Source organism: Chlorocebus sabaeus, chromosome 25 (genome assembly GCF_047675955.1).
Source record: "Chlorocebus sabaeus isolate Y175 chromosome 25, mChlSab1.0.hap1, whole genome shotgun sequence".
In the NCBI taxonomy this organism is placed as follows: Eukaryota; Metazoa; Chordata; class Mammalia; order Primates; family Cercopithecidae; genus Chlorocebus; species Chlorocebus sabaeus.
This window is the reverse complement of record NC_132928.1, coordinates 51688804-51707815: the sequence shown is the minus strand read 5'-3', so window position 1 is coordinate 51707815 and position 19012 is coordinate 51688804. Positions and strand designations below refer to the sequence as shown.

Here is a 19012-nt window from a genome sequence, read left to right as displayed (position 1 = left end):
TTGCAGAGCTCAGAACAGCCTGTATGTTCTCCTCTCCCTGTTGTGTGCCTGGCGCTTCCCCAGTGAGATATCTCCTGCAAAAGCTTTTCCTGTAAGGGGTGGGGAGCTTTTGTTCTCTGGGAAATATGGTGAAGATAATTAGGAGCATTGTCCTGTGAGGGGGGAAGGCGGAGGGCTTTCCGAGACCGTGGTTTCCACCAGGGTAAGTGAGGGCTGCTGAGATCTCTCTGTCCTGCTGGGTTAACAGTTTTAGGGGGAGATTGTGATGAAGCCCAATAACATAAAAATAGATATGTAAAGTATAATCTCTCTCCCCCTTCCTCCCTCTCTCTTTCTCTCTCTCTTTTTTGGCATTTGAGTTTCCGGTACTAACTCACTTCAGAAAAGGACGCTCCGACAATTTGGCTTTTAACTCCCACTGACCTGGTAGAGACTGGAGGTCACAGGACTAATGCCTTAATTCTATTTCATCCTGAACATGCGGGTGTGCTGCTAAAGTGAAATTTCCAGCAACGATGTAGATTTGGTTGTGAGCCGTTCTTGTAGAAGTAGTTCAACAACTCTTAGTTCTTGACTTCCAAAACAGGAGTAGCATATTTTATGGCATTTGTAAGATATAGCACCACGAAAGTCTTAAAATATATAAGCTATGATTGTCCCCATAGCAGCAAACCCAATTAGGAGCAAACATCTTGAGGCAGCATTCTGTAAGGTGTATCACTTACCTGGTTTACTCTCTCTGGATTTAAAAATCTCTATGTATCGAATTCTACAAATATTTGTAGAGTACATGCTAGGTAGTGTTCTGGGTGCTTCAGATATATGCGTGTATGAAACAAACACAGATTCCTGCCCTTGTGGGGCTTATAGTCTAGCTGAGGAAGATAAAATAAAGAACAATAAGTAGGTTATATAATACATTGAAAGCTGATAAGGGCTTTGGGGGGAAAATATAGATCAAAATAAGGGCAACTGGGAGAGTTGTGGTGAAGGAGGCAGGTTGCAATTCAATTAGTGTGATCAGGGTAACCATGAGGTGGTCATTGAGGTGACAGTTGAAAAAGACTTGATGGAAGTGATGGAAAGCTGGGTGCAGTGGCTTGCACCCGTAATCCCAGCAACTCAGGAGACAGAGGTGAGAGGGTCACTTGAGGCCAGGAGTTCAAGACCAGTCTGGGTAATAAGACCCTGTTTCTAATAAATGAATGAATGAATGAATGAATGAATGAATGAATGAGGTGATGGAGTTCGCCATGTAGACATCTATGGAGAAGAACTTTTCCAAAAGAGAGAAGAGCCAATGTAGATGACTTGAGAAGAAAATGTGCCTAGAACAACAAAGAGGCTGCTATGATTGGAGTAGGAGAGCATAGGGGGAGAGTGGAGAAAGGTGACAGATTCCAGCTCAGCAGAGCCCTGTGTGCCATGGTAAGGACTTTGCCTTTGACTCTGAGCAAAAGAGGGAATCATGGGAGATTTTTGAGCAAAGGAATGAAGGGATCTCATTTAAATTTTTACAGAACCATACCGGCTGCCTTGTAGAAAATAGACTAGGACAGTGTATCAGCAAAAGTGATTAATCCTAGGTATGTAAACATATATATTTTTTTCTGGATATATTTTGAAAGTAGAGCCAACAAGATTTGCTGATAGATTAGATGTGGAATGCAAGAATAAGAGTTACATCAAGGACAACTGCAAAGCATTTGGCCTGAAAAACCGAGAGGAAGGAAAAAGCATCAGTGGAGAAAGGGAAGGGTGCACCAGGGTCACTTGGGGTGCATTTGATCCAAGTAACTTATCCATGGCTCTTATCCAAGTGTGTTGATCAGAATCACATGGGACGCCTTCACAATTATACTTGCCCAAGATCCCAAGAGATTCTTCTTTAGTAAGTCTGGAGTAGGTGTCCAAAAATATATATTCAATGGAGAGCCGCTAAATTGTAAAATAATAGTTGGTAGAGTTCTGTGTTTAAAATTCTGGATTTTATAATGAAACAAGTGGAAGGAATTATAGATAACACTCCCACTGTCTGGGATGAACTATACTTTAGGTCCTCCTTTCAAAATATCTTCCAAATAAACTATGCATAACTTACTAAACAGTTAAAGCTGAAGCATACAAAATGATGAATAATAGAAGAAAACTGCCAGGTTAATTTCCAGTCTTTTCCGTTATGAAATTGGTAAGATTCATAGCCATTTATGGGACAATTCTGTCCTGAGTATATTTAGGTTCCTTTGAAGCTAAGTTAGTGTGGGATATCTAAACATCGAGCCATTCACCATCACTCCAGCAGTGAACAGAGAGGGAAAGGCAAACCTTCAGTGTAAAATACACAGGAAGAGAAAAAGAGTGTCTCCAGGAACATTTGGGGGAATAGTTAAAAAGGGGAATGATGGTGTCTCCAACCCAAGCATTACTTAGAAACATTTATCTGTTGGTGAAGATTACTGATCTCAGTTTCCAGATTTAAAAACTGAGACTCAAGGCTAACCGAGTTCTCCTTCTTATACCAACTAACAATTCAATGGTAGGACCGAGCTTCAAAGTGACTAATCACTTTGGAGACCAGCTTTGCTGGTTCCCAGGCTGTCAGCCCTTGCTCGTCAAATTGGTTCCGCCAAAAGTTGGAATCCCTCAGTGAAACGAAGGATTGCGTAATGAAGCAGCATTCCATGGGGACTTTCTATTCTGTCTGACTCCCAGCCAGATCTTTCTTTCATGCTGGATCATTTTCTCAAACTATTTATTTCTGTGCGGTGGTGGTGGAAACATTGATGACAAAATGGCACCTTCTTACTCAATTTTGCTGCTCCCTGTGTGTCTGACTCACACCTGCTGACAGGAATGAGCCTCTCAGCTTCTTCCTTCCCCGGGGAGCTGGAGGTGGATTTTAACTTGCCCTTGCCCTCCCCACCATCCTCATGAAGACTGTCAGCTTAGCTCTGATTTTAAAACAACAAAAAAGAGAAAGAAACAAAGCAACTCCACAAACCTTTATTACTCAGCAGGTCACTAGAGGCGGAGAAAGAGCAGCTCAATTTTCCAGTCTCACATGGAGGCACCAATGCTGCCTGTGAAAGGCCAGCTTTGACTTGTAAAACAGCAGCTAAATTGTCCACAGAGGCTCTTACGCAAGCAGCAGCAAGGAGCTCCCCTTTCCGTGTTCAACCTTCACGCAGAAAATATTTTTTGCACTGGCAGGGACGTCTGTTTGAGGACATTTATTTGGGCAACATTTAGAATACTGGTCTTTTTGAAATCAAGTATTCACTTGACTTAAAAAATAATGCTCAGGTCCAACGAGAGTGTGGGACAAAGTAATGTAATGTGCCACTCTTATTGCCAATAGGCTGTGATTGTGAGTTGGTACTTTCTTTTCCCATTACTGACAATAGGCTGGTACTCATTTTTCATTTTCCCTTTCTGCCCCAGACTCTCTGGAGCACAGCTCTTTGCAAGACAGCTGTCCTAGGAGTAAAGGTTGTGTCACTATTTACAAAGAGTAAAGGTGTCTAGTTATATGTGGATTAAATCCCTGACTTATCTTCCTTAACACCTTGTTCTATGATACCAAGACAGAAACCATTTGGCGGAGAAGCACTGCCTGTGAAATCTGTTAGGAGTTAGCCGATCTTTAGAAATCACTTTCTTTGGAGGCAGGAGTTGGGTCATTTTTGGACCGTGTTAGAATATTTTACCTTTATATGCACACTTGTTAGATGGCCAGTGATTGTGCTTTTTTTTTTTTTTTTTTTTTTTTTTTTTGCCTCTCTTCTGGGGTTGTTTTGGAATATTGGGAACGGGGCACAGTGAAGAGCACATTGCTCTGATTGATATTGTGTTTGTAGTTGTCTATCAAGGCCATTTCCCTAGACGCCAGCCTTTCTTTGTGGAGACAGAAATACTGTGTCGGTGTCTGTCTAACCCCTCAAGAGGTAGGAGGCCAATAAGGAAGACAAGCAGTAATAAGAGTAGGATGCACATTTATTTATTTACATATATACATGGCAGGTTGGTGCTATAAATATGCCTGTTCCAGCTTTTCCTCCTACTCTGAAACTTCTCTTAAGTCACCTCAGTTCCCTCTTACATTGTGTCCTTGGAAACAAATCCAACGCTGTTATACAATACTATTCTGTTTCTTTCTCTCCCCCAACCAAACAAACTAAGCATCTAGAGGCACTACTTCTGTTATTAAAACTTGACTTTTAAATCCCAAGCTTGTGAAGCTTGAACTAAGGCCTGGCTTCTGTAACTCTGGAAAAGGAAAGCACCTGCAGAACTCAGCCCTCTCTAAGGCAGGATGCGTGAGATTGCAGGTGTCTGTGACACTGGAAGAACTGAGGGCCCAGTCCTCTTAAGTTACTGGAAAACAAGTTAAAACAGTTATCTTGATGTTTACTTGCTTTTAACAGTCACGTTTATGTAAAGAAGACATTACCTCAGTCTCAGTCATGACGCCTTCAGGAACCTTGAGGTGTCCTGTTTGATTCAGACCTCCTTCCTCAAGGGAATATAATTCCCTGAGTGCTTGGGTAGAAATAGAATGACCTCATTTTCAAAAAGCTCTGAGTGACCAGCAACCAAGGTGGTATAATTTTTATGCAAAGTGCTTAGTGTAATAGATTTAATATTCACTTACTGGTTAACGTTAAGAATTTTGGGCCGGGCGCGGTGGCTCAAGCCTGTAATCCCAGCACTTTGGGAGGCAGAGACGGGTGGATCACGAGGTCAGGAGATCGAGACCATCCTGGCTAACACGGTGAAACCCCGTCTCTACTAAAAAATGCAAAAAACTAGCCGGGCGAGGTGGCGGGTGCCTGTAGTCCCAGCTACTAGGGAGGCTGAGGCAGGAGAATGGCGTGAACCCGGGAGGCGGAGCTTGCAGTGAGCCGAGATCTGGCCACTGCACTCCAGCCTGGGCGACAGAGCAAGACTCCGTCTCAAAAAAAAAAAAAAAAAAAAAAAGAATTTTGGTTTAAGACACAAATATTCATTTTATAAATAATGAGTAAATAACCGTATGGGGATAAATGATACAGTATCTGACTTTAGAAGTAATAACAGCAGGCTGGGCATGGTGGCTCAAGCCTGTAATCTCAGCACTTTGGGAGACTGAGTGGTAGGATAGATTGAGCTCAGGAATTTGAGACCAGCCTGGGCAACATAGGGGGACCCTGTCTTTACAAAAAACATGCCAGTTCACCTAGCATGCACATTTTTGGGATATGGCAGGAAACTGGAGTACCTAGAGAAACTCAGGAAGACATGGGAGAGCATGCACACTCCACACAGACAGTCACCTGGTCTGAGAATCAATTATTTTTCTCATCAACATTATAATGAATGATGTTGAATGAAACAATGTTGTTTGAGGACCGGCTATATTTGATTACCATGGCCTCACATGCCTTGAGGCTTAAAGAGAGAAGAAAAATATGAACTATGAGAGAAGGAGGTGTAGAAAAGCAGGAAACATTTAAAAGATATGTTGACCCAAGCTACCCACCATCATGACATACATTTTTAGACAAGTTGCCTGTTTCGTGTGAGACTCAAGAGCCTGTCTGAGAAAGTACTTTAACTTCATCCACAGTAGGCAGAAACATAGACAACATGGAGATTGATAGAGAAGAGGAGGTACCCCAGAGGAAGCGTTAGTAAGACTTTATCTTATTGAGACTAAGGACAGTTTTCTAGCAGAAAATCCAGAATCAGTTCATCAAGGCTGGATAGAAGGCTGGAGTGGGAAGGGAACAAAGGAGAGTCTGCTAAAAGATGGCTGGGTCACGAGAGGCCACACATGCCACACCAGGAAATCAAAGCTCCATCCTGAAGGATTTACACTTTATAAAGATCATTCTGGGCCAGATGAAGTGGCTTATGCTTGTAATCCCAGCATTTTGGGAGGCCAAGGCAGGAGGACCACTTGAGCCCAAGAGTTCAAGACCAGTCTAGGCAACATAACAAGACTCTGTCTCTACAAAAAAAAATTAAAAATTAGCCAAGTGTGATGTTGTGCACCTGTAGTACCAGCTACTCGGGGGCTGACGTGGGAGAATTGTTTGAATCCGGGATGTCAAGGTTGCAGTAGGCCATGATCACACCACTGCACTTCAGCCTGGATGACAGCGCAAGACCCTATCTCAAGAAAAGATCACTCTGGCTACAGGATGTATAATGAATTAGCAAAGGGAAAACTGGAGGCAAGATCAGTTGGGAGATGCCTGTAGTAATTCTGGGTAGAGGAGATGGGGACTTGGTCTGGACAGTGGTAGTAAACATGGAAATAGTGGATGGATTCAGGTATATTTAAGAGATATTGTCAAACTTGATTAGAAATGGGGTGGTGGCTCACACCTCTAATTCCAGCACTTTGGGAGGCCAAGGTGGAAGGATTACTTGAGGCCAGGAGTTTCAGACCAGCTGGGGCAACATAGCAAGAGACCTCATCTCCTAAAAAAAAAAAAAAAAAAAAAAAAAAAAGAAAATTAGCTGGGGGTAGTGGCATACACCCATAGTCCCAGCTACTCTGGAGGCTGAGGTGGGAGGATCATGTGAGCCCAGGAGGTCACGGCTGCAGTGAGCGATGATTGTGCCACTGCACTCCACCCCAAGTGACAGAGAGACCCTATTTCAAAAAATAAATAAATAAATAAAAGGAATGGGGCACATATGAGGGAGAATAATTTAGGAAGGACACCCACATTTTAGGCTTAGGCAACTGGTTGTGTGGAAACCCAAGAGAAAGAGCAGGTTAGGAGGCAAAAGCAGGTGAATTTGGAGCAATTGAGTTTGAAGTGCCTATATGACAGCCCCAGCTTTTTTGGCACCAGGGACTGGTTTCGTTGGTGGGGTGGAGGGATGGTTTCAGGATGAAACTGTTCTACCTCACATCACCACGCATTAGTTAGATTCTCATAAAGAGCGTACAACCCTCGCATGTGCAGTTCACAATAGGGTGGGTGCTCCTGTGAGAATCTAATTTCCACACTACTCTGACAGAAGATGGAGCTCAGGCAGTAACAGGGGCTCATGGTGCTGCTCACCTTCTGCTGTGCGGCCCGGTTCCTAACAGGCCACAAACCGCAACCAGTCCAAGGCCCAGGGATTGGGGGCCCCTGCTGTAGGATATCTAAGTGGAAATGTCCAGGAGGCAGGTTGATATGTACATGTTTTAGGTATGTACATATTTGAGGTATATAAGCTCACAAGGGAGATCTAGGCCAGAATTAAAAATATGGGAGTCATAGGCAAATAGATGGTAATCTAGGCCAAAGGAATAGATAATCCCACTCAGGGAAAGTGTGTAGATTGAGAAATGAAGATGCCCCAGTACAGAACACCAAGGGGAAAAGATGGCCAGTGGAAGAGGAGCACACAAGAAAAGCATAGCCAGAGAGGTAGAAAGAAAATCCAGCCAAGCAAAGAGAGCAGCTCAAAAGAAACAGTAGTGTCAAACATTGAGAGGCGAAGAAATAAACGGAGTAAACAGTGTCCCTGGGATTTTGCAACAGGGAGTTTATCGGTGCCCTTGGTGATAGCAGATTGAGAGAAGTGTTGATGGCATAAGCTGAAATGTGGTGGGGTGAGGAGTGAGTGGGAGGTAGGAAAGTAGTGATGCCAAGTGTAGACAATTCTGAAAACTGGTTGAAAAGGGGAAGAAAGAAAGAGCAGAGGCCATGGGAGGGCTTTTGTTTGTTTTAAATTTACTAAGCAGAGATTTGAACATTTTAAATATTGAAATAATGTCGTAGGAGAGGGAAAGGTGGAGAAGGAAGAGAGGGAGAAATCAATAGGGCAAGATTCCTGAGAAAGTAAGAGTTTGAGATCCAAAGAACAGGCACGGGCCTTAGCTGCAGAAAAGAGGAATGTTTCCATAGTCTGGTGGGAGGCCAGGCTTTAGCATGTGGTGGGAAGTTGAAGTGGTTATCATCGGGTGGCTTGTATTTTCCCTATTAGTGGGTGTTGAGTCATGAGAGTTATGGGGACATGATTGATGTTTGTGGGTGGGAGGGATGGTTGAAGATTTCTGAAGAGTGGAGAAGATGGGAGAATGCTGCTTTGGAGAAAGAAAGGGAACATGTTACAAGGGGCCCAGCTGGGTCTGGAGTAAAGTAGGAGGACTTCCTTCACGGTGACATAGACTTTTAGACAAATTCCTTGCTTTGTATGAGACCCAGAAGCTTGCCTGGGAAAGCACTTTATCCTGTTCCACGGCTAAGTTGGAAACATACGTAGACATATCAGCTCTTTTTTGGGACATAGCCTAAAAAACATTTCTTGAAATTAATATTAATTAATGATTCATTATAAGTGATATATTTAAGGTAAATATGCAGACTCCACAAATATCATTTTTTCCTTTTTTTTTTTTTTGATGCAGAGTCTTGCTCTGTCACCCAGGCTGGAGTGCAGTGACACGACCTTAGCTCACTGCACCCTCCGCCTCCCAGGTTCAAGTGATTCTCCTGCCTCAGCCTCCTGAGTAGCTGGGACTACAGGTTCATGCCACCACACCTGGCTAATTTTTTGTATTTTTAGTAGAGACGGGGTTTCACCGTGTTAGCCAGAATGGTCTCGATCTCCTGACCTCATGATCTGCTCGCCTCAGCCTCCCAAAGTGCTGGGATTACAGGCGTGAGCCACCGTGCCTGGCCTATCATTTTTTCTTTAGAATCTATGGTCACTATATCAGTATAACTAGTATAAGAAGGTAGAATTACTTGATAGTTAAAAGCACAGACTCTGGACGTGGTCACCCTGGGGGTTCAATCCTGGTTGGGCCACCTGCCATCCATGTGATCAAAAGCAAGGTAACTTTTTACCTGTAAAATGGTCATGATAAGAACACTTATCTCATAGGGTTGTTAAAGGAGGTAACATATTTGGTGTAATAATGTTTTTTGATATATTAACTTTTAAGTTATTAACTAATTCTCTTTCTGGAACTGTTCTTTGTGGTATATTCTTTGAAGGAAAATGGGGCAGAGCAGGGAGTGGAACTGGTGGGGGAAAAAAAAAACAAAAAGTGTCTTCCTAATTTGACACCCCCTAAATCCATTAAGAAAAGGATGTCAGGGGATGTATTTTAAGCCAATAGCAAGGGAGGAATTGTCTCTGAGACAACTGATGGGCCCTGAAGAGTAGAAAAGACTCTCTCCTTTCTGGAGAGAAAAGAAAGAAGCTGAGAGAAGTGTGTGTGTGTGTGTGTGTGTGTGTGTCTGAGTCACTGGAGAGAAGTCCAGACTTAATCAGAACCAAGCCCGTAAGAATAAGGGACAGCTCAGCAAAGGGGATATTCTATTAGTTATCTATTGCTCTGTAACAATTTACCCCAAAACTTAGTAGTCAAAGAAAACAAGCATTTATTATATCACAGTTTCAGGGGCAGGAGTCAAAAAGGGGCTTAACTGCGTATTTGTGGCTCTGAGCCTCTCGTGAGATTGCAGTCAAGCCACTGGCTGGGTTGCAGTCATCTACAGGCTTGATTGGAGCTGTAGGACCTGCTTCAAGCTCATTTACATGGCTATTAGCAGGAGGCTTCAGTTTCTCACCACATGGGCCCCTCCGTAGGGACGTTCAAGACATAGTAACTGGCTTTCCTTATAGTGAGTGATCTAAGAGAGAGAAGAGGAGAGGAAAGACAAGGAGAGAAAAGAGAAAGAGACCAAGATGAAAGCAACAGTATCTTTTATTACTTAATCTTAGATGTCATGCCATCATTTCTGCCACATTCTTCTGTCTTATTATATAACCATCTCTGGTACAATATGGAAGGGGTTTGCATGAGAATGAGAATACTAGGAGATGGTGATCATTGGGAATTATTTCAGAGGCTGGCTATCACAGATATCATGATGGGTATTGTTGGAGCAGCCAGGCACAAGTGGGAGCAGTCTGCCTCACTTCCCTGAGCTTTGTTCGGCACCTGTGGCTCTCAACTTGCCTTTGGCATTAGTGGAGGGTGTCTCTTCTACAACAGACATCCTCTCATCACACAAGGACCTTCCAGCAGGAGTGATGGCAACCATGCTCTGAGACTTTGCTTGGTCCTGCTTACCCTATGTGCAGAGAGCCCCAAAGAAGAAAGCCTGGACTTATTGATGGGCCAGTGTACTAAGAAAACTCCCTTTCCAACTGGTGCAGTAGTTAAACATATCCCACCTGTGTAATCGCTAACTTTTACCAGGTGTTTATTTATCACATCCTCACTTTTTAGATGAAGGAATTGAGGCCCAGAGAGGTCGAGTAACTTGTAGCAGGTAATAACTAACATGCGGTGAAAACAAGATTTGAACCTGCTGAATCTTGTTGTAAATCTCAATCTCTATTCTACATGTATGTAGGGCACATGTATTTAGCATGAAGCCCAGCATTGGTAAGTGTTCAATAGATGTTATTATTATTATTAATTTTTCTCATTGGAACAAAAGGTAACCTTCCATCATAGATTCAAGAAGCTAAAGGATGGGTACAGTCATTTTGAAAGGTAAACATTATGTTTTTATTACTCTCTTTTGTTACTTTCATCAACAACTTGGACACTTTACTCGTGTGTACAAATTGTCATTTTGATCCCTGTGATCACGTGCCCACCAATTGCCCAGCGGTGGATCTAGATTGATTATGACTACTATTTGTTTTACTCCTTTTCATGAAGTTTTATTAACCCAAAGTCTTTCTTTCAGACATTACAGTCTGGTCTAAATCAGAAGCTGCCAGTTGTCCTCTTAACTCAACTGTAACCCATACCACTACCTTCCTTGAGGTGACTGAAAAGAGTATGGCTTCTGCTAGGTTTGAATTTGGTCTTCATACCAAACAAGCTGTGTGACTTAGGAAAGTTACCTAATGTTACTGAGCTGTTCTTTCATCCTTTGTAAAACTGGGTTGTTGGGAGGACTAAATGAGATAATTTACATAAAATATTTAGCACAGTGCTTATGACAGAGTAGGCTCATAGAGTTAAATGTCATTTTCCTTTTCTTCCTTCAGACAGGGTTTAATTGCTCCAGTCATTGTGGTCCCAATAACTTTGATTGTGCTAGCTTACCACACCTGAAATGTATCAGATGATATTTAAATGCATAAGAAAAGTGCCCAATGATATCTTTATTTATTTTGTATTTTGCGAAAAGTCAAACCTGTCTCCCTCAATATATTCCCTGAAGGCAGGGAATATTTCTGATTCATATTTATATATATTTTTTCTCTATAGTACCTAGCAAAGTGACTGGTAATAGTAGTATTTAATATGTATTTGCTGACCTAAATTAAAATCAGAGTATTTAGAACAGACTGAAATGAAAAGAAAACAGAAAATCCTTGCAGTGGAAGATGAAGTAAATGGCATTGGAGATAGGAGAAATTAATATTTCCACGAAACAAATCACATGCACCGTATAGATTTTCCTATTACATATCATTCAATACTCTCCATGAACATTTTAAAATTCAATTAAATGACATTTCAAATATTTAAAGAGATAATGATGACAGAAATAGACAGATTCATCTTTTAAAAAATATTTAATATTTTATTTCATGAGCTTAAGTGATATGAATACCTGGTACTGGATAAATTATACCATTAATCATATTAATGATTTAATTGGCTTCCCAGAGTAAATGTTTCAGTTCTTTTGCTGCTTAAAGAGAGAATTATTAGAGAGGAAAAGGATTTACTTTAGAGGAAGGCAATTTATATTCTCTTTTCAACTACTAGAGGCAACAAGATAGGACACTTTAGATCCCTAATGGTGTGAGTGGGACAACAAGCCTGAGGCATTTTGCTTCCCTCGCCCTAGTGTCTAGTTACACCTGAATGACAAAATGTCAACCCTAGATCAACCCCAAACTCAATCATCTGATTTCTCCATGCGCCCCCTGCCAACTCTGTCACTTGGCAGCCTGCGGTTGCTGCCTACTGTTTGGGTGTGCAGTGCTGTGGCTTTTTAAATCTTTCTGCTCAGTGGTGCTGTTCTTCATTTAATGGTACATGTCTTGTCAGAGAAATGCCTGGTCCTGCACGGCTCCTGTGAGCTCTTGAATGGGAGTGGGGTTTGTCTTACAGCAGAGCCCCTTGATCCCCTTTCGGTGTTGTATGAATGTGTTGGATGACTTCTTCAAGGAGCTGCGTCAGGACGGATTTGAAAATGGTTAGGCTTTACCAGAACCATCTTTCTTTTCCTTCAGGTTGTGTTGCTGGGTCAGGTCCCCTGTTCCAGTCTCTTCTCTGCCCTACAGTGATGGTTTTTTTCCTTTCAAGGGTCCTACTGTTTACCTCTGCAGTCTGGCTTCTATTCGTGGGGGCTGAAGGGTGAGAGGGGCTCAGGGAGTGGATAAAGATATTTCTCAGGCACATTACTTAAACATACTTTTTTTCTAAGCGAAAGTTTATTCATTTGTTTTTAGGCAGAGTCAAAATGTTCCCATATCAAAACAACCACATCAAGGCAGCCACATCAAGATGTTCTTGGCATCAAAATGACTGTGCCAAAGCTGTGTGTCAGCAAACTTGACTATGATAAAACAGCCTTTATCAAAATGGCTGTATCCTACATTGGCACAGGACTTGAAATGACAGGAATGGTTTCTAGAATGTCATTACTGTTTATAGTAACGTAAAAATGAAAAGTTGTGTTTCTTTCCACCACCAATGCTTCTACTTTCAATTGGGAGCTAGATTTACCCACAGGAACCCCACAAAGATGATAAAGAGGTACCCACTCCTTACTCCTAATGATCAATGTCTTCTGCAAAAAAGAATTGGATACAATTTAACAAAGACAATCCTGCTTTCACCATGAAAATTGTGAAACTTCCATACTAATTTTATAATCATGTCTTTACACTTTGTTCTCATCACAGAGATCTTTTGGAATTATCTACTAACAATCAGCCAACACATTTATGTCAGCATTGAGGCAGCTCAGAGTCACATGTTTACTGACTACCACTGCATGTTCAATCACAAGCCTGGAAAAACCCATAATACATGATCATGCCCTGACCTGACGCCTCTTCAGGCACCCAATTAGGATGCAAAATCTTTCCTGAAAGGGTTGATGTGATAAACCCTTTCTAACCTGTATTTTCAGGCTAAGAAAGCTTATAGACTGGGGAGATTCTTGCTCTGGGTATACAATACATAGTGGACATGCCTCTTTGTTCTAACTTAATTGCTGACCAACTCTTCCTTGACTTTCAAGGCACCACACTCTCTTGGCTTTATCCTGCCTCACTGTCTACTCCTTCTCAGTCCTTTTCTGTCTCCTATTTTTCTACCTGACCTCTATATGTTGGAGTGCCTCTGTGCTCAGTCTTGGGCCTTCTTCTCTAAGTATATCTCTCTCTTTAAGACAGCACATTCAATTCTGACACTTTAAATAGCATCTGTGTGCTGACTACTCCAAATATGTATTTCCAGCCTGCATTAGTCCATTTGCACGCTGCTGATAAAGACATACCCGAGACTGGGCAATTTACAAAAGAAAGAGGTTTATTGGACTTACAGTTCCACATGGCTAGGGAGGCCTCACCATCATGGCAGAATGCAAGGAGGAACAAGTTGCATCTTACATGGATGGTAGCAGGCAAAAAGAGAGAGCTTGTGAAGAGAAACTCCCATTTTAAAAACCATCAGATCTCACGAGATCCATTCACTATCACAAGAACAGTATGGGAAAGACCCAGCTCCGTGATTCAGTTATCTCCCACTGGGTCCCTCCCACAAAACGTGAGAATTATGAGAGCTACAAGATGAGATTTGGGTGGGGACACAGAGCCAAACCATATCACACACCCTAACCATTCCCCATAAAACCAATATCTCTATTTGAAAGTCCAAGAGACATTTCAAACCTATAGGTTCATAATGGAACACTGACTCAAACCTGTTCTTCTAGTCTTCTTCATCTTAGTGTCAAAATGAACTATATAGTCTCCCAAGCCACATACATAGAAGTTATCCCTGATTTTGTTTTTCACATCCCACATATATAATCCACCAGCAAATATTACTATGGATCTACCTCCCAAATATATCTTGACTATATCTTTTTTCTTCTCTTTCAAATGCCACAACCCTAGTCCAAGCCACCATCTTTTTTCAGGACTATTGCCTCTTTTCTTTTTTCAGTTAATTCAATGAATGCGTATGCAATCTTAACTGATTTCCTCCTCTCTTTTTGTTTTTTAGTTCTCAGCAGATCAAGCAAAGCTCAAGGAAGACATCTGAAACTACCCTATCAAGAGTACCTCCCTCCACCCACTACTTGTTTTTTTTTTTTTTTTTTTTTTTTTGAGACAGAGTCTTACTCTGTCACCCAGGCTGGAGGTGCAGTGGCACAATCTCAGCTCACTTAATCTCTGCCTCCCAGGTTCAAGTGATTCTCCTGCCTCGGTCTCCCAAGCAGCTGGGACTACAGGCGCATGCCACTACACCTGGCTAACTCTATTGTATTTTTACAATAAAGTTCTATTGTAAACTGAGGCGGGCCCGCCTCAGCCTCCCAAAGTGTTGGGATTACAGGCATGAGCTACCGCCCCCGACCTGTTCTTTATTAACTCACCATGTTGACTTTCTTCATAGAACTTACCACTATATGTAACTTCCTATTTCCTTCCTATTGACCATGTTTCCCTCTAGAATATAAGCTCCACAAGAGCAGAGAGTTCAACTCTTTTCTTCTCCATTAGTCCTCAGGGTTTACCATAGTGCCTGACCCACAGTAGGCTCTTAACAAATATTTGCCGGAAGGAATGAATTCAGGTATTTGCAAAAGAGGGTATTTCTGGGATTCTAAAAGTTTAGGCGCCATCAATATTTGCTGTTGTTCAGAAGTATTCCATTCAGATTGGCCACATATACACGTATAAAATACATGTATTATTTAAAGGGAATGAGCTGAGAATATTTTGAGGCCCAGTTCAGACAAAATTCTTAAAAACTACTATTTTGTTTGATTGTGCCAACCTGAACACTGGGGTGACAATCCATGTTGCTTAGTATCACCTCATTTGGGCACCAATCATTAGCTATAACTAAAAGTGTTTTGTTTTGGTTTGTTTTGTTTAGAGACGGAGTCTCGCTCTGTCACCCAGGCTGCAGTGCAGCAGTGCCATCATAGCTTACTGCAGCCTCAACATCCTGGGTTCAAGCGATCCTCCTGCCTCAGCCTCCCAAGTAGCTAGGACTACAGGTATGTGCCACCATGCCCAGCTGATTTTTATTTTTGTAGAGACAGGAGTCTCAACATGTTGCACAGGCTAGTTTCAAACCCCTGGGTTTAAGCAATTCTCCCACCTTGGCTTCCCAAAGTGCTAAGATTACAAGTGTATGCCACTGTGCCTGGACTTAAAGTGTTAAGACCTTATGACAAAACAAAATATTTAGATGAGAAGAAATAATCACATGGATTAAAATGATCAATGTTGATTTTATTAAATAGTTAGCTGAAACATAAATATATACACACTCTAAATAGAAATGTAGTGGGAAATAGAAATTATTATTTTGCAAACTGGTACATGAGTTCTTTTTAGGTAAGTAATGGTCTTTATTTAGAATAATATATTGAGAGATGCCTAAGGGGTGGTAGGTGAGGCTCTGTATAGGTTGGGGGAAAAAACAATAGAAAGATCACAAAATCATATTCTGCAGAGCCAAGAGCAGAAAAAAAATCACAAAATCATTCTGCATAAGCAATTATTGGGAGGTATGGGAAGAAGAGAGAAGTGGTAAGGCAGGAGGCAGAGTGGGAGAGGAGGCTGAGCAAAATGTCAGGAAGCTTACATTTGGGTTGGTGGAAATAGAACAAGGAAATCAAGTTTTCAGTTTTAAATTGGCTGCTAAAGAGTATTGCATATTTGCCATGTAGCCTCCCTATATGGCAAACATTATCTTTGAATTGCCAGGAACAGTCTACCACACACAGCTGCCTCTCATGAATTTGGGATGGGAAATCAAAAAGGAGGAGCTGTAACCCATTCTTGGGTCAGTGCCAAAAGAAGATAAAGGAACAGCTGCAAGATACTGCAGAGTGAAGAATGGTAATTCAGCAGAAGCCAGAAATCAAACCCAGAGGTACCAAGAGAATGGGAAGCCCAGAAAAATCTCAGGGAGTTTGGGAGAGCTTCGACTTCCCGTAAGACCTGGGATGAGGTTTCCAGGTGAGTTTATTAAACTGCAAGGTGGTATTTGACTTCACAAATAATCTAAGAGCCACTGACAATAGGATTCTGCTGACAAATATTAATCACTCCTCACCATAGTATCAGTGAAAACTCTCGTTAGAGATGATAGGTGCAACAGACAAAGTCTATGTCCTCTCCCTGACAAATTCGTATGTCATCCCCCAATGCGATGATATTAGATGGTAGTGTCTTTGGGAGTTAATTAGGTCATGAGGGTGGTGCCCTAATGAGTGGAATTAGTGAACCTATAAAAAGAACCCCAGAAGCTTCCTTGCCCTCTTTCTGCCATGTGAGGATTCAATGAGAAGACAGTAGTCTGCAATCCAGAAGAGGACCCTCACCAGAATGCAACCTTGCCAGCATGCTGATCTAGGATTTCCAGCCTTCCAAACTGTGAAAAATAAATTTCTCATTTGTGTATAAGCCATCGAGTCTGTGGTGCTTTGTCATACCAGCCCCAAATGACTAAAACAATAGGTGGTGTGTGTTTTGATTTTGATCCTCTCCTTTGATCATTCTATCCTGCTTTATTTGTTTCTGTTTTCCCCTGTGGTTCCATACTCCAACGTAGACCATACTGGCCACAGTGATAGATCACTGTTTTTTATTGTTTTTAGAGTTGGTTAGCCAGAACAATAAAAATTAAATTTATCAAATCTATGTAGTATGAGCAGGCTAGTGAAAACCAAAATTTAAATAATAGAAAAACCAAAAGTTTTCTGCAAAGAGCATATCCAATTCAGCTAAATCACTTATTCATTGAATTCAACAAATACTCTGCCAAATACTCTGCTAGGTTCTGGAACTTTGACTATGAAAAAACTCAGTTGTTCTTCTCCATGAGTTCACAGTTCAGTGGGGATACAAAAGCAAATACTTATGATACAATGTAGGAATACAACGTGGGAAGTGCAAAATATAAAAAGAATCATGGCTTTTATGAGATCACTGAAGAGAGAGGCACTTAGTGAAGTCTTTGGAAGAGATCAGAGTTAGGAGTGACTTTTTTTGTTTTTGTTTTTGTTTTTTCTTGAGACAGGGTCTTGCTCTATTGCCCAGGCTGAACTCCAGGCTGAAATAAAGTGGTGCAATCATAGCTCACTGTAACCCTGAACTCTCGGGCTCAAGCGATCCTCCTGTCTCATTCCTCGCAAAGCACTGGGATTATAGATGTGAGCCACTGTGCCCATCCAGGAATGGCCTTTTTAATAAGCTGACAGCTGAGTTGGATCTTTAAGGATATGAAGAATTAGTCAAGACAGATTCTTGACGGGAAGGAAACTGGATTCAGGTTAGGTGTAGGAGAGGGAAATAGAAGCAGATGTGGCTTCCAGAAGAAACAGCATAGGCAAAGACATAGAAGGGGAAAAGTGCAAAGACTACATAGGAAACGACAAGTTTTGATTTGCTGGAAACAGTTACAAATGTGCTACAGAAAGGGGTAAAAGGTGGATGGTGGTGACTCTGAGTATTACCTCTAAAAAGTGTAGACCATCTTGTCTGTGATGTGGAAAGGCTAACGGGTTTTGAGGCAGAAAAGTGGCAGGGCAAGAGTAGAGTTTTAACTAAATTGCTTCAGTGTTTAGAGAGAGAACAGTTAGAAAGGGGTTGTAGTTGCACCTGTTGTTATATCTGTATTTAAGGTAGACAAAACAAAGGAAATTTGTTAGCAAATTGTTGTTCTAGACCAGGTGAAAGATGAAGAGAGGCCTTTCTGAGGTGTGGATGCTGAAGATGGAGAAGTGGGAACAGGTCAAGCAATGTTTAGGAAGTTAAACTCTCAGGGCATGGTAACCGATTAGATTTCAGAGATGAAGGAGAGACACTACCAAACAACTCTCTTTCAGATGACAAGTATGGATAATGGGGTCATGAGCTAAGATTGTGTCAACAGAAGGTAAAACTTTTTTAATGGAGAAGATGATAAATTTCATTCTAAACGTGAAGTTCTGGGTGCCTTTGGGACAGCCAGAATGAGCCAGAAAATACTAGAACTGAGGGGAGAGGTCTGAAAGTGCAGCACCGGAATTCATCTCTGTACAGGTGGTAGTTGAAACATTGAAGATGCCTCGGATCACTTAAGGAACATCTGTAGAGTGATAGACAAGGGAGAGTCCAGGGAGAAGATGAGCCCACAAGGAAGGTAGAGAAGGAATAATCAGAGATGTATAAGAAAAGGAGAGTGGTGTATTAAAATAAAGAATGCAATTTAAGAAGGAAGTGATCAATTGTGTCAAATGATTACAACAGGTGTTGTAACATAGGGCTTAGAGGAAAATAAATATATTCACTTAGATGTCAATTTATTCACTTAGATGTCATTTTAAGAGCTGTTGTCATAGAGTTGTAAGGAGCTGAAGAATGAGTAGGGAGGCAACTCCCTTGAATATGAAAAGAGGATATTCAAACCAAACAAGGGCAGGACCAGAACAGAAAGTTACTGGCTTGTCTCACATATAAATATAGATATACAAAAACTAAACACAATATTTGCAGTTCATTGAAAATACAGTATAATCAAGGGGGGTTAATCCCAGAAGTGAATGATACTTTATTTTTTGAAATCTATTAGTATAATTCACTATCATATCCAATTAATGGAGGAACTTAAATGATCACCTCAATAACTATAGGAAATTTTTTTTTTTTTTTTTTTTTTTTTTGAGATGGAATCTCACTCTGTCACCAGGCTGGAGTGCAGTAGCACGATCTTGGCTCACTTCAACCTCTGCCTCCCAGCTTCAAGCGATTCTCCAGCCTCATCCTCCCGGGTAGCTGGGATTACAGGTGCGCACCACCACAC

At 41.5% G+C, this 19012-nt stretch overlaps 1 long non-coding RNA gene across 3 annotated transcripts; it reads left to right on the top strand.

Moving 5' to 3' along the window:
* Positions 1-57: 57 nt before the first annotated feature.
* On the top strand, positions 58-18720 carry LOC140710281 (uncharacterized). 3 transcript variants are annotated; one of them, XR_012091258.1, is made up of 4 exons: positions 58-202; positions 14213-14785; positions 15092-15215; positions 15931-18720. It is a non-coding gene; the product is annotated as an uncharacterized lncRNA (long non-coding RNA). The 3 variants fall into 3 exon arrangements; XR_012091259.1 differs by having other exon boundaries at positions 14213-15215; positions 15931-16185; positions 16504-18720; XR_012091257.1 differs by having other exon boundaries at positions 14213-15215.
* Positions 18721-19012: the final 292 nt, after the last annotated feature.